The sequence below is a fragment of the Oncorhynchus keta genome, chromosome 14 (assembly GCF_023373465.1).
Source record: "Oncorhynchus keta strain PuntledgeMale-10-30-2019 chromosome 14, Oket_V2, whole genome shotgun sequence".
Classification (NCBI taxonomy): domain Eukaryota; kingdom Metazoa; phylum Chordata; class Actinopteri; order Salmoniformes; family Salmonidae; genus Oncorhynchus; species Oncorhynchus keta.
The window spans coordinates 20050803-20066241 of NC_068434.1; positions in this window are offsets into that span (position 1 = coordinate 20050803).

Sequence of the window (15439 nt, forward strand, 5' to 3'; positions counted from 1 at the left end):
ACTGTGGATCTTTAAGTGGTGTAAAGGTGATAAGAGAATTATGTTCTTAAGGTACATAACCCAATTTAGTTATATTACTCAGTCTGCAAACCAGAATTTGTAAGATCCTGGTCAAATGAAACAGACGGAGACCCAGCTAAAATTGTCCAAAAGGTTTATTCACGGGAACGTTCTGGCGTGCACAGTACAAAGACCTTCATTTCATACTGACTTCTCACGCCCACACATTCACACGCACACACATACACACAAAGACGCACAAACACACATATACACACAAACAGACGCACACACTGTCTGTCTCACTACCCAGCCGACAGAGATAGTGGCCTTGTCCTTGAGACGTACTCCCCGTTCTCTCCCAAATCTCTAGTCAGGTCTGCACCAAGCTCAGACAGTCTGTGTTTAAAATACCATAAAGACATATTGTTTTACCCTAATTCTGACTAGGACTACACATTTATTGATTATGATTTTATACATTCTAATCAATCAATTCCATACAATTATATGTCTCAGGGCGGAATATTCGAATCGTTCAATTAACAGATAATTCTCAACTAACAAAAGGATATCGTTACAGCTGAGCTGAATTCAGTGCTGTGTAGTCAGGTTGTTCATACTAGCAACTCGCATGCCCCTGTATTTTTCAGCCATCTATCTCCTGTGTTTGATGGGTGAAAAATCCACTTGTCAAGTGGCGTGTATTCGTAGATGCCAAGGAAAGCCAGACTTCCCCCCCAAAAATGTAACATAAAATAATGTATCTTTCATCTGTCTGTGTTTCATAATTTTCCTTTAATTCACAAGAGGCGGACTGTATCTCACAGGAGAAAGCATCCGAGCGAGTGAAACAGCGCCCCTCTGTCTCTGTGTAGGCCATCTATCTGATGCTGTCTGGTCCAATATGACATTGTTGCCACACAGCATTGCAGACCATTGCAGCCAGCGAGCATCTGGCATCTCTTGACAAAAAAAAAAAATGAAAAATGTGCAAATCAGCATTGAGCTTAACCGAGCAAGCTCAACTGTGAATGGTCCTGGTGCACCAAAAAACAGTGTGGAGGGAAGCCAGCTTGGATTTGGCGTCACTCCTATCAAATCCCACTGAGAGCATATAGTCGTTGACAGAAAAACTTGAATTGTTGAATTTCGTTGTGTTGTTGTCCTCTGGTGGCTAGCTTACCAGCTAGCAAACATTGTCCCTTTTCCAAATTAGCCATGGATGGAGATAGGGATTTGGACTTGTGGTTTTACTTAATTCTCTGTTCTGATCCTACCATTAATTCAAACTCTGTTGAACCCCTGGCCTGAGAGGATGGAAGTTCAATATGTAGCTAGATGTAAAAGTCTATCGTTAACTAGCTAATGTTGCCCATGAATGGAAGTTAGGCTAGTGAGCAAGCATTTTAGCCAGGTAGCCTAGGACAACAAAAAATATGCGTGTACTGTTTGACAGAGAGACAGAGCGTTTAATCAACATGAAAGAGAGGAGGATGGCATTGCCGTTTCTCTACAAGTAGGGTGAGTCAACATGTTTTTCTACTTGCATGCACACACACAGAAATCAGAACATTGGACAGCCACATCATATTTAGCTTACGTTGGTTTGTTTTCTTTTAGTTGTCACTGTATTAGACTAAGCAGAAGTGATTTGATGATGTTGAAATGGTGCTGGAATAGTTGAGGCAGCTCCTGTTTTCTTTGTGACTTGCGGTAACTATGGGTCTAAATCAATAGTTGTTTCATGGTTTAAAAATGTAGGAAACATTAACTGGCTTGACCATGCTGTAGGTCATGTAACTGTCTGTTACTGTATGCTTTGTGAAATTCACTGGACAGAGGTTGCTATCCGGTTTTGTGATTAAAAACAAAGGTGTGGTTGAATTTATTCTGCAACTGTGTCTTCTTATTGTCTCGGCCTATATATCACGGTGGCAATGCATTAACAGATTATAGAGGGGGGTGGGGAGGCTTGGCTTCCCCAGTGATTTTACCCATGCATCACTACTGCTTGTCACTTAAATCTCGCTGGATTGATTTTCATTTTACTCCTGCGACTCTTTCATACCCTTGCTTCTGGCAGTCTTTTTCCCCCCATGAACGTCACGCCTGCGGAAGTGTAAGTAAGATCCTATCAAACACACTCCATTAATGGTGGAAATGGGCTCATCGAATGCATTATTTTCGTTGCATAAGAACAGTAAATCTTCGTCTGGGATTTAACACATCATCTCGGCCCTTACATCACAAGAAAGAGAAGAATAAGACCGTTATTTTGATGGGTGTTCATTTTCTGTGGAATTGAAGAAAGTTATAGTTGAATACAGTTGTGTTTACAAATTAGACTGCCTGAAATGAAAGCAACTTCTGAAAATGAACACTCAGATTATAGTGATATTATGTCTGATCTTGCAAACTGTGTAAAGTATGTATATATATATATATATATATATATACACTGCTCAAAAAAATAAAGGGAACACTAAAATAACATCCTGGATCTGAATGAATGAAATATTCTTATTAAATACTGTTTTCTTTACATAGTTGAATGTGCTGACAACAAAATCAAAATCACACACAAATTATCAATGGAAATGTATCAACCCATGGAGATCTGGATTTGGAGTCACACTCACGATTAAAGTGGAAAACCACACTACAGGCTGATCCAACTTTGATGTAATGTCCTTAAAAACAAGTCAAAATGAGGCTCAGTAGTGTGTGTGGCCTCCACGTGCCTGTATTGACCTCCCTACAATGCCTGGGCATGCTCCTGATGAGGTGGCGGATGGTCTCCTGAGGGATTTCCTCCCAGACCTGGACTAAAGCACCCGCCAACTCCTGGACAGTCTGTGGTGCAACGTGGCTTTGGTGGATGGAGCGAGACATGATGTCCCAGATGTGCTCAATTGGATTCAGGTCTGGGGAAAGGGCGGGCCAGTCCATAGCATCAATGCCTTCCTCTTGCAGGAACTACTGACACACTCCAGCCACATGAGGTCTAGCATTGTCTTGCATTAGGAGGAACCCAGGGACAACCGCACCAGCATATGATCTCACAAGGGGTCTGAGGATCTCATCTCGTACCTAATGGCAGTCAGGCTACCTCTGGCGAGCACTAGGAGGGCTGTGCGGCCCCCCAAAGAAATGCCACCCCACATCATGACTGACCCACCGCCAAACCGGTTATGCTGGAGGATGTTGCAGGCAGCAGAACGTTCTCCACGGCGTCTCCAGACTCTGTCACATCTGTCATGTGCTCAGTGTGAACCTGCTTTCATCTGTGAAGAGCACAGGGCGCCAGTGGCGAATTTGCCAATCTTGGTGTTCTCTGGCAAATGTCAAACATCTTGCACGGTGTTGGGCTGTAAGCACAACCCCCACCTGTGGACGTCGGGCCCTCATACCACCCTCATGGAGTCTGTTTCTGACCATTTAAGCAGACACATGCACATTTGTGGCCTGCTGAAGGTCATTTTGCAGGGCTCTGGCAGTGCTCCTCCTGCTCCTCCTTGCACAAAGGCGGAGGTAGCGGTCCTGCTGCTGGGTTGTTGCCCTCCTACGGCCTCCTCCACATCTCCTGATGTACTGGCCTGTCTCCTGGTAGCGCCTCCATGCTCTGGACACTACGCTGACAGACACAGCAAACCTTCTTCCCACAGCTCACATTGATGTACCATCCTGGATAAGCTGCATTACCTGAGCCACTTGTGTGGGTTGTAGACTCCATCTCACGCTACCACTAGAGTGAAAGCACCGCCAGCATTCAAATTATTGCCTATAATTTCCACCTGTTGTCTATTCCATTTGCACAACAGCATGTGAAATGTATTGTCAATCAGTGTTGCTTCCTAAGTGGACAGTTTGATTTCACAGAAGTGTGATTGACTTGGAGTTACATTGTGTTGTTTAAGTGTTCCCTTTATTTTTTTGAGCAGTGTATATACAGTTGAAGTCGGAAGTTTACTTACACCTTAGCCAAATACATCCTTTTGTGACTCCCAAACCCGCATGCGGGAGCGTAATCATCGCCTGAAACTAATTAGCATAACGCAACGGACATAAATATCCCTAGAAAATATTCCTATTCATGAAAATCACAAATGAAATGTATTGAGACACAGCTTAGCCTTTTGTTAATCACCCTGTCATCTCAGTTAATTTTTTCCCAAAATATTATTTTTGTAGGTGAAACAGCTCCGTTTGTTCTTCACGTTTGGCTGAGAAATTGCCCAGAAATTATGGTCACCACAACTCCGAAAAATATTCCAATTAGCTCCATAATATAGACAGAAACATGGAAAACGTTGTTTAGAATCCATCTTCAAGGTGTTTTTCTAATATCTATTCGATAATATATCCGTCGGGACAATTCGTTTTTCACTAGGACCGATTGGAGTAATGGCTACCTCTGTATTTTACACGAGAATCTCTCTCGGAGCCACCATGTGACCACTTACGCAATGTACAGCCTACGGCTATTCTTCAACAGAAATGAGTAAAACTACATCACAATGCTGTAGACACCTTGGTGAATACGTAGAAAGCGTAAGCTTGTTAATGGTACATTCACAGCCGAATAGGGAGTCATTGGAACGCAGCGCTTTCTAAACCTGGGGCACTTCCGGATTGGATTGTTCTCAGGCTGCAGACAATATCTTTACAGTTTTGGAAACGTTAGAGTGTTTTCTATCAAAATCTGTCCATTATATGCATATTCTAGCATCTTTTCCTGACAAAATATCCCATTTAAAACGGGAATGTTTTTTTTTTCTCCAAAAATGAAATACTGCCCCCTAGCACCAAGAGGCTTGGCACAATTTCTGACATTTAATCCTCGTAAAAATTCCCGGGCAATTAGGACTTGTGAAATGTCAGAATAACAGTAGAGAGAATTATTTATTTCAGCTTTTATTTCTTTCATCACATTCCCAGTGGGTCAGAAGTTTACATACACTCAGTTAGTATTTGGTAGCATTGCCTTTAAATTGTTGAACTTGGGTCAAACATTTCGGGTAGCCTTCGACAAGCTTCCCACAATAATTTGGATGCATTTTGGCCCATTCCTCCTGACAGAGCTGGTGTAACTGAGTCAGGTTTGTAAGCCTCCTTGCTTGCACACGCTTGTTCAGTTCTGCCCACAAATTGTCTATAGGACTGAGGTCAGGGCTTTGTGATGGCCACTCCAATACCTTGACTTTGTTGCCCTTAAGCCATTTTGTCACAACTTTGGAAGTATGCTTGGGGCCATTGGCCGTTCGTAAGACCCATTTGCGACCAAGATTTAACTTCTTGACTGATGTCTTGAGATGTTGCTTCAATATATCCACATCATTTTCCTGCCTAATGATGCCATCTATTTTGTGAAGTGCACCAGTCCCTCCTGCAGCAAAGCAACCCCACAACATGATGCTGCCACCCCCATGCCTCACAGTTGGGATGGTGTTCTTTGGCTTGCAAGCCTCTCTATTTTTCCTCCAAACATAACAATGGTCATTATGGCCAAACAGTTCTATTTTTGTTTCATCAGACCAGGGGACATTTCTCCAAAAAGTATGATCTTTGTCCCCATGTGCAGTTGCAAACCGTAGTCTGTCTTTATAATGGCGGTTTTGGAGCAGTGGCTTCTTCCTTGCTGAGCAGTCTTTCAGGTTATGTTGATATAGGACTCGTTTTACATTGAATATAGATACTTTTATACCTGTTTCCTCCAGCATCTTCACAAGGTCCTTTGCTGCTGTTCTGGGATTGATTTGCACTTTTCGCACCAAAGCATGTTCATCTCTAGGAGACCGAATGTGTCTCCTTCCTGAGCGGTATGACGGCTGTGTGGTCTCATTGTGTTTATACCTGTGTACTATTGTTTGTATAGATGAATGTGGTGCCTTCAGGCGTTTGGAAATTGCTCCCAATGATGAACCAGACTTGTGGAGGTCTACAATTTTTTTCTGAGGTCTTGGCTGATTTCTTTTGATTTTCCCATGATGTCAAGCAAAGAGGCACTGAGTTTGAAGGTAGGCCTTGAAATCCATCCACAGGTACACCTCCAATTGACTCAAATGATGTCAATTAGCCCATCAGAAACTTCTAAAGCCATGACATAATTTTCTGGAATTTTCCAAGCTGTTGAAAGGCACAGTCAACTTAGTGCATGTAAACTTCTGACCCAGTGGAATTGTGATACAGTGAAATAATCTGTCTGTAAACAATTGTTGGAAAATTGACTTGTGTCAGGCAAAAAGTAGATGTCCTAACCGACTTGCCAAAACTATAGTTTGTTTACAAGAAATTTGTGGAGTGGTTGAAAAACAAGTTTTAATGACTCCAGCATAAGTGTATGTAAACTTCCGATTTCAACTGTAGGTAGATGTAATCTACAGCCAAGCATGTTGATGTTATATCCGAGGGTGTCCTGCTTTTGGCACACTTGTTGAATTATACACCAGAACGGGACAACAACAGTAATTGATGAGGCAGTCTCTAGACAGTGCAGGTGAGTGCATGTAGTCCCAGCCAAGACAGAACACGTTTTTGGTGATTGCAGCCATGTTCCACCCCTTTATTTTAATCGATTCATATATGTATCACGTTTCAGGTAAGACCCAGATGCAGACAGTGTCGAATTAACAACAGTTTATTAATCCAACAGGGGCAGAGCAGTAATCAGTAATCCAGATAGGTGGGGCAAAGGTACAGGGTGAAAAGCAAGCAGGCTCAGGGTCAGAGCAGGCAGAAAAGGTCAAAACCGGGATAACTAGAAAACAGGAACAATCAAGAGGCAGTAACAGATGGAAAACTGCTAGTAAGCTTGACGAAACAAAACAAAGTGGCTCAGACAGAGATCACAGGTATAAATACACAGAGGATAATGGGGAAGATGGGTAACACCTGGAGGGGTGTGGAGACAATCACAAAGACAGGTGAAACCGATCAGGGTGTGACAGTACCCCCCCCCTCCCGCCACCTGGTGTCCTACCTGGGCGCATACCTTGTTGACCAGGGTGTCGGCGTTGGAAGTCCGTGATGAGGCCTGGGTCCAGGATGTCCCCGGCGGGGACCCAGCACCTCTCCCCTGGGCCATAACCCTCCCAGTCAACCAGGTACTGGAACCCCCTGCCCTGAGGTCAAACCTTCAGGACATGCCTCACTGTGTATGCCGGTTGGCAATCGATGAGACTGGGGAGAGGGGTGGGCCTGGAAACGGGAGACAAAGGGCTGTGAGACATGGGTTTAACTCTGGACACATTAAAGGTGCGATATATATGAAGGTATGGGGAAAAGAAGACAAACAGCAGAGGGGCTGATGATCTTGGAGATGGGGAAAGGTTCGATAAACCAGTGGGAGAGTTTGTGGGATTCCACCCGGAGGGGCAGATCCCAGGTGGATAGCCATACCTTCTGCCCGAGACGATGCTGGGGTCCTATTACGATCCGCTTGTCGTCAATACCTGGATGTGGTCTTGAGGAGGGCCGACCGGGCTCTCCTCCAGGTATGGCGACAGCGGAGGACAAACATTTGGGCAGAAGGTATGCCAACTTCTTCTTCCTGTTCAGGCAAAAGCGGGGGCGTATACCCGAGGGAACATTCAAATGGCAATAGGCCCATGGCAGACCAGGGAAGGGTGTTGCGGGTGTATTCCACCCACACAAGCTGCTGGCTCCAGGTGGTGGGGTTGGCGGAGACCAAGCAGCGCAGGGTAGTCTCGAGGTCCTATTTGGCTCGCTCTGACTGGCAATTGGACCGAGGGTGGAACCCAGAGGAGAGGCTGGCCAACGACCCAAGAGTGTGCAGAGTGCCTTCCAGGAGGGGACGAGAACTGAGGACCCCGGTTGGAGACCATGTCCACAGGCAGTCCATGAATCCGGAAGACGTGCTGCACCATGAGCTGGGCCGTTTCCTTGGCCGAGGGTAGTTTGGGGAGGGAGCGGAATGAAGTGGGCGGCTTTGGAAAACCGGTCGACCACAGTCAGGATGGCAGTGTTGCCCTCAGACTGGGGAAGACTTGTGACGAAGTCCAGGGATATGTGGGACCAGGGACAGTGGGGGACAGGCAGCGGTTGAAGAAGGCCAGCCGGAGCTTGCCGAGGAGTCTTGTTCTGAGCACAGAACGTGCAGGCGGTGACATACGGAGCCATAGTAGACCACCAAAAGCACTGTCGCATGAAGGCCAGGGTCCGACGGGAGCCCGGGTGGCAGGCAAGCCTGAAGGAATGGGCCCACTCCAGGACCTCGGAGCGGACAGCGTCAGGCATATACATCCGGTTATCTGGGCCCACCCCCCCCCAGGGTTCGGCTGGGACCGCTGCGCCTCCCGGACATGTTTCCCTACACCCCAAGTGAGTGCCGTCACCAGGGAACGAAGTGGGAAAGATGGTCACAGAATCCGGGGTGGTAACCGTGGGGCTATAGTGGCGATGACAGGGCATCCGGCTTGACATTCTTGGACCCCGGCCAGTAAGAGAGGGAAAGTTGAACCAGGTTAACAGCAGAGCTGAGGTGAGGTGCCTGGTGGTGTGGAGATACTTTTTTGGGGTCGGTCCACACAATGAACAGATATTCCACCCCTTCCAGCCAGTGCCTCCATTCATCTAATGCCATCTTCACAGCGAGAAGCTCTCGATTCACCACATCGTAGTTCCTGTCCGTGGCATTGAGGAGGTGGGAGAAGAATGCGCAGGGATGTAGTTTAAGATCCAGGGCAGAACGTTGGGACAGGACAGCCCCCACTCCAACATCCAAAGCATCGGCCTCTGACGGGAAGGACCAAGAAAGGAGCAGTGGTGAAGCGGTGTTTGAGGTCCCAGAACGACCGGTCAGCGGCAGAGGACCACGTGAACAGAACCTTGGTGGAGGTGAGTGCAAACAGGGAGGAGGCCAGGGTGCTGTAACCCCGGATAAAGCAGCAATAAAAGTTGGCAAACCCCCGGAAACGCTGCAGCTGCACCCTGGATGTAGGCTGAGGCCAATCCACCACTGCTCTCACCTTCCTGGGATCTATCTGGACACTCCTAGCAGAGATGATGTAACCCAGAAAGGGGATGGTGGAGCAATGGAACTCACACTTCTGCACCTTTACAAACAGCTGATTCTCCAGAAGGCGTTGAAGAGCCTGCCAGACGTGGAGCACGTGTTCTTGGGGGGAGCGGGAGAAGGCGAGGATGTCATTAATGTAGACAAAGACAAAGCTGTTCAACATGTCAGGGAGAACATCATTTACCAAAGCTCAGAACACAGCAGGGGCGTTGGTGAGGCCAAAAGGCATGACCAGATACTCGTAGTGGCCGCTGGCCATGTTGAAGGCGGTCTTCCACTCATCCCCCTCTCGTATCCGCACCAGATGATAGGCGTTCTGTAGATCCAGCTTGGAAAACACAGTGGCCCCCTTGAGCAACTCGAAGGCCAAGGAAATGAGTGGTAACGGGTAACGGTTCTTAACAGTAATGTACTTGAGTCCCGGTAGTCAATGCACGGGCGCAGGGACTTGTCCTTTTCTCCACGAAGAAGAACCCTGCGCTGGCAGGAGAGGAAGAGGGACGGATAAATCCTGTAGCTAAGGAGTCCCCAATGTAGGTCTCCATAGCCTTTGCCTCCGGTCCTGACAGAGAGTACAGACGTCCCCCGGGCGGCATGATGCTAGGGAGAAGGTCAACCCTGCAGTCATAGGGTCGGTGATGCGAAAGCAAAGTTCCCAGGCCTTGCTGAACACCTCCCGGAGGTCCTGGTATTCCTTGGGGTTGGCGGAGAGGTCCGGGGCACCTTCCAAGCCCCCAGGAAGATGTCTCAGGGGCAGGTTGCGCTGACTTCAGACAATGGGCGTGGGACAACATACTCCAGCCCATGATGGCACCCGTAGACCAGTTGATGAGTCGCTGGTGCCAGGAGAATCGCAAAACTACGGGAATCTGAGGAGACTTGATGAGCAGAAATTGAATAGTCTCGCTGTGATTCCCTGACACCCGTACATTGATGGGAGTGGTATTATGAGTGACCCGGCCTATAGAGCACCCGTCCAGTGCTCTGACATCCATGGAATGGAAAAGGGCTGAGTGGGGATGTTCAGCTCAGAAACCATTGTAGCGTCCAAAGGGCTCTCATCTGCCCCAGAGTCAATGAGAACCCGGAGAGATTTAGACTGGCCCACCAGAGTACTTGCTCCTGCCGGTGAGCCTGGTCTTTTAGGACAGGAGGACACCAAATGACCAAGGGTCCCGCAATACAGACAACTCTTCGCGTTGATCCTTTATTGCCATTCTGCTGGCGACAGCCCAGCTCTGCCTAGCTGCCTATTTGCATAGGCATAGAAATCTAATTCCCTCTCCCTCCGTCATTCATGTAATCGCCCATCGATAGGATGGTGAACGCGATGAGTAAAGTGAGATTCGTAGGTAACTGCCGAGACGCTGTCCAGGAACATATCAAACAGCGCTTCCTGGTTCCAAGCACTTGCAGCTGCCAACGTGCGGAAATCCACCACATCGTCTGCTACACTGCGGGAGTCCTGCCGAAGCTGGATTAGCATCCGGGCAGCTTCTCTCCCAGAGAACGCGGCAACAAAAACCTTCTTCACCTCTCCCACGAACCCCTCAAGTCTAACGCATATGGCTGTTGTTCCCATACAGCAGTAGTCCAGGAGAGAGCCATCCTGGACATCAGCGTGAGGCTATCTTGGAGCGATCTGAGAGGAAGGAAGAGGGCTCAAGCTAGAACAAAAGGGCACACTGAGCTAGAAACGCCCTGCAGTTGCTCGTCTCTCCATTGAAGCATTCCGGGGGAGGTAAGCGGGGCTTCCGAGAAGGTGGAGTGGCTGTGGGGTTACATGGTAGGCTGCCTCCCAGGCAACCCGCGGAATTGCTCCAACAAAATGTCCAAAAACCTGGTCATGGCGTTCAGCCAACATTTGGACACCCTCCATAAGGCCAAGAAGCAATTCCTCGTGCCTACCAATGGAAGCTCCTTGGGAGGAGATGGCATTGCGCAGCTGGCCCAGGTCTGCTGGGTCAGTCATGGCCAGTTCGTACTATCACGTTTCAGGTAAGACCCAGATGCAGACAACGTCGAATTAACAACAGTTTATTAATCCAACAGGGACAGGCAAAAGACAGGTCAAGGGCAGGCAAGGATCAGTCATCCAGATAGGTGGGGCAAAGGTACAAGACAGCAGGCAGAAAGGTAAAAACCGTGAAAACAGGAACAATCAAGAGACAGGAACAGAGGGAAAACTGCTGGTAGGCTTGACGAAACAAAACGAACTGGCAACTGACAGAGAACACAGGTATAAATACACAGGGGATAATGGGGAAGATGGGCGACACCTGGAGGGAGGTGTAGACAATCACAAAGACAAGTGAAACAGATCATGGTGTGACAATATGAAAAGACACCCAGTGTATTTATGCAAATGAGGCACATACAATTTTCTTAATTTTAACACAAAATATTTTTTAAATACCTGATACCATTACAAAATGTATACAGTGCTTTCAGAAAGTATTCACACCTCCTTTACTTTTCCACATTTTGTTGTGTTACAGCCTGAATTTAAAATGGATCAAATTGATTTTTTCCCACTGGCCTACACACAATACCCCATATTGTCAAAGTGGAATTATGTTTTTCAAAGTGTTTACTAATTTAATAAAAAAATAAAAACTGAAATGTCTTGAGTCAATAAGTATTCAACCCTTTGTTATGGAAAGCCTAAATAAGTTCAGGAGTAAAAATATACTTAACAAGTCACATAATAAATTGTATGGACTCACTCTGTGTGCAATAATAGTGTTAATAATAGTGTTTAACATGACTACTTCATCTCTGTACCCCACACCTACAATTAAGGCCCCTCAGTCGAGCAGGTCATTACAAACACAGATTCAATCCCAAAGAAGGGCACCTATTGGTAGATGGGAAAGAACAAATATAGCAGACACTGAATATCCCTTTGAGCATGGTGAAGTTATTAATTACACTTTGGATGGTGTACCAGTCACTGCAAAGATACAGGTGTCCTTCCAAACTAATTTGCCAGAGCGGAAGGAATGGTGGCCAATGGTGACTTTAAAACAGTTACAGAGTTTAATGGCTGTGATAGGAGAAAACGGACGATGGATCAACAACATTGGAGTTATTCAACAATACTAACTTAATTGAAATTGAAAGTAAGGAAGCCTGCACAGAATAAAACATATTACAAAACATGCATCCTGTTTGCAACAAGGCACTAAAGTAATAATGCAAAAAAATGTGGCAAAGCAATTAACTTTTTGTCCTGAAGTGTAGTGTGGGGCAAATCCAATACAGTACCACTCGCCATATTTTCAAGCATAGCGGTGGCTGCAACATGTTATGGGTATGATTGTAATCATTAAGGACTGGGGAATTTTTCAGGATAAAAAAGAAATGGAATAGAGTTAAGCACAGGCAAAATCCAAGCAGAAAACCTGGTTCAGCTTGCATTCCACCATACACTGGGAGATGAAGTCACCTTTCAGCAGGACAATAACCTAAAACACAAGGCCAAATCTGCACTGCAGTTGCTTACCAAGAACAGTGGCTGAGTTTCAGTTTAGACTTAAATCTGCTTGAAAATCTATGGCAAGACCTGAAAGGGTTGTCTAACAATGATTAACAGCAAATTTGACAGAGTTTGAAGAATTTTAAAAATAATAATGGGCAAATGTTGCACAATCCAGGTGTGGAAAGCTCATAGTAACTTACCCGGAAAGACTCACAGCTGTAATTGTTGCCACATAAAATGTGGGGTATGAATACTTTCTGAAGACACTGCATATGAGTGCATTCTATGAAAAAAAAGAAGAAATCACAATAAATGGAATACCTGAACTAATGATTTGTCAGTACCAGTGAAATGTTTAATGTGCTATAATTCAGCCAACATCTGATGGATTTCAAAAATCCATTGTCCAACTGTTGCATTTATTAGAATTGTTTTTAAAACCGTTTAACTATTTTGATGACCTGTTGTTATTCATAGAGAATAGGGAAAAATGCTGTTCACATACATATGAAATCATACTGTAAATTGAAAGAAATACATACAGGTGGTTCTTATGTCATATACTGTAGCTTCAGACAAAGACACGAAATGTTGTGAAAGTAAAGAACTGCCTTCAATGTATACAGGGAGTAATTAACCTTGCTGACCGTGGACTCCACGGCTGGAACATGAACTGAAGACGGGAGCTCGGCCCTCGTTCCGCTGCTCTGAAAAATTACTTTGATGGACTATGAAAGAAAGAAAAATGGAGCGAGAGAGGGATAGAGGAAAAGGGGGAATGGAAGAGAGAGAGAGCGGGAGAGAGATAGAAAGTGGGGAGGGGGGGCGCGAGAGAGGGAGGGACTTGGCTGTAATGTTCTGATGATGTGAGTGTTATCATCCAGCCTTCATTCTCAGCATGGACTCTCTAATGGGAAAATCAACCTCTCTGACTCCTGTGTAATTGGATTTAACCGGGTCTCGTGCTGAATCATAGCCCAGTGGGTAGCGCAAAGCTTGTTAAGATTGGACAAGCATTGCTGGGCTGCCGGATTGGGGAGAGAGAGGCGGGGTGCTCGGGCAGAAGTAGCCCCTTGACAACTTTTCGGAGTGGAGGGTGGATAATTGAAATGGGCAACATCTGAACATCCATTATGTCTAACTTTACTCCAATGGTGGGAAGCAGCTTGAACTGCCACAAATAGAGGGACATTTGATATTTTGTCTCGTTTAGGTCATCGGGCCAGTGGAAATGGACACCTGTGCTTCTCCTTCCCCGTGTGTGTGTGTGTGTGTGTGTGTGTGTGTGTGTGTGTGTGTGTGTGTGTGTGTGTGTGTGTGTGTGTGTGTGTGTGTGTGTGTGTGTGTGTGTGTGTGTGTGTGTGTGTGTGTGTGTGTGTGTGTGCATGCGTACTTGCGTTGCATTCATGCATGCGTGTTTGCTGCTACAGGTTACCATGTTACTGAGGTTACCAGGTTAATGCTCCCTTGTGGTCTTTCCCTGTGAATACCCAATGCAAGGGAACACCACAAACCTGATACGACCCAACAGTCTCTTACTGAAGTTTTTATTTTATAAGTTGTCTCTTCTTTTTTCTTACAACTGGACGTTTATAGTGTAAAGATGTAAATATACTGATTATTATAAACTGGGTGGTTCGAGCACTGAATGCTGATTGGCTGACAGCCGTGGTATCAGACCATATACCACGGGCATGACAAAACATTTATATTTACTGCGTATGTAACCCGTTTATAATGGCAATAAGGCACCTCAGGGTTTTGTGGTATATGGTCGAGGGATGTATCCAGGCACTCTGCATTGCGTTGTGCATAAGAACAGCCCTTAGCCGAGGTATATTGGCCATATACCACACCCCCTTGTGCCTTATTGCTTAAATATATGATGGGAGAGTATAAAGGGTCATTTTGTTCGTATTCCCAGGCCTTTTGGAGGTTATCTCGTAAACCTTGAGACATTTCTTGTCAAGCGTGTGTAGTTTTCTATGGTGCACGCGTAAAGCAAAGTTTCTTGAATCCACGATCATTAAAATCTGATCAGAGAGCTCTAAGATTTAATATCAGGGTCGTATTCATTAGTCACTAAACGGACTGAAACAGAGTGATTACCTAAACTTGTCCAATAAGAAACACTTGTTATTGTATTCTGTTGCAAAACATATTGCTACATTTTTCTATGGTGTGCAAGAATGAATATGACCCAGCTTAGCATTATGAGAAAAGCATTATGTCGAGCAGGGCACTTGTAGCAGCAGTCAGAGACCCTTCTGAAATAGCGGTGGCCCAGTGGAACTATACTCTGAGTAGTTTGTAATTAGCCTGCAATGTAATCAAAGATCAGTAACCAGTCCTATGCTATGCCAGCGGGGGTTGCTGTGCTGCTGGTTCGAACACACACACACACACACACACACACACACACACACACACACACACACACACACACACACACACACACACACACACACACACACACACACACACACACACACACACACACACACACACACACACACACACACACACACACACACACACACACACACACACACACACACACACACACACACACACACACACACACACACACACACACACACACACACACACACACACACACACACACACACACACACACACACACACACACACACACACACACACACACACACACACACACACACACACACACACACACACACACACACACACACACACACACACACACACACACACACACACACACACACACACACACACACACACACACACACACACACACACACACACACACACACACACACACACACACACACGCGAAGAGAGAGACTCGGAGGAGGGTTGGATTGGATTGTGTTTCTGCATCTTTGTGTTACACCCCGTCGAGCTAGTAGACATTCAAGTAAGCACTGAATAAG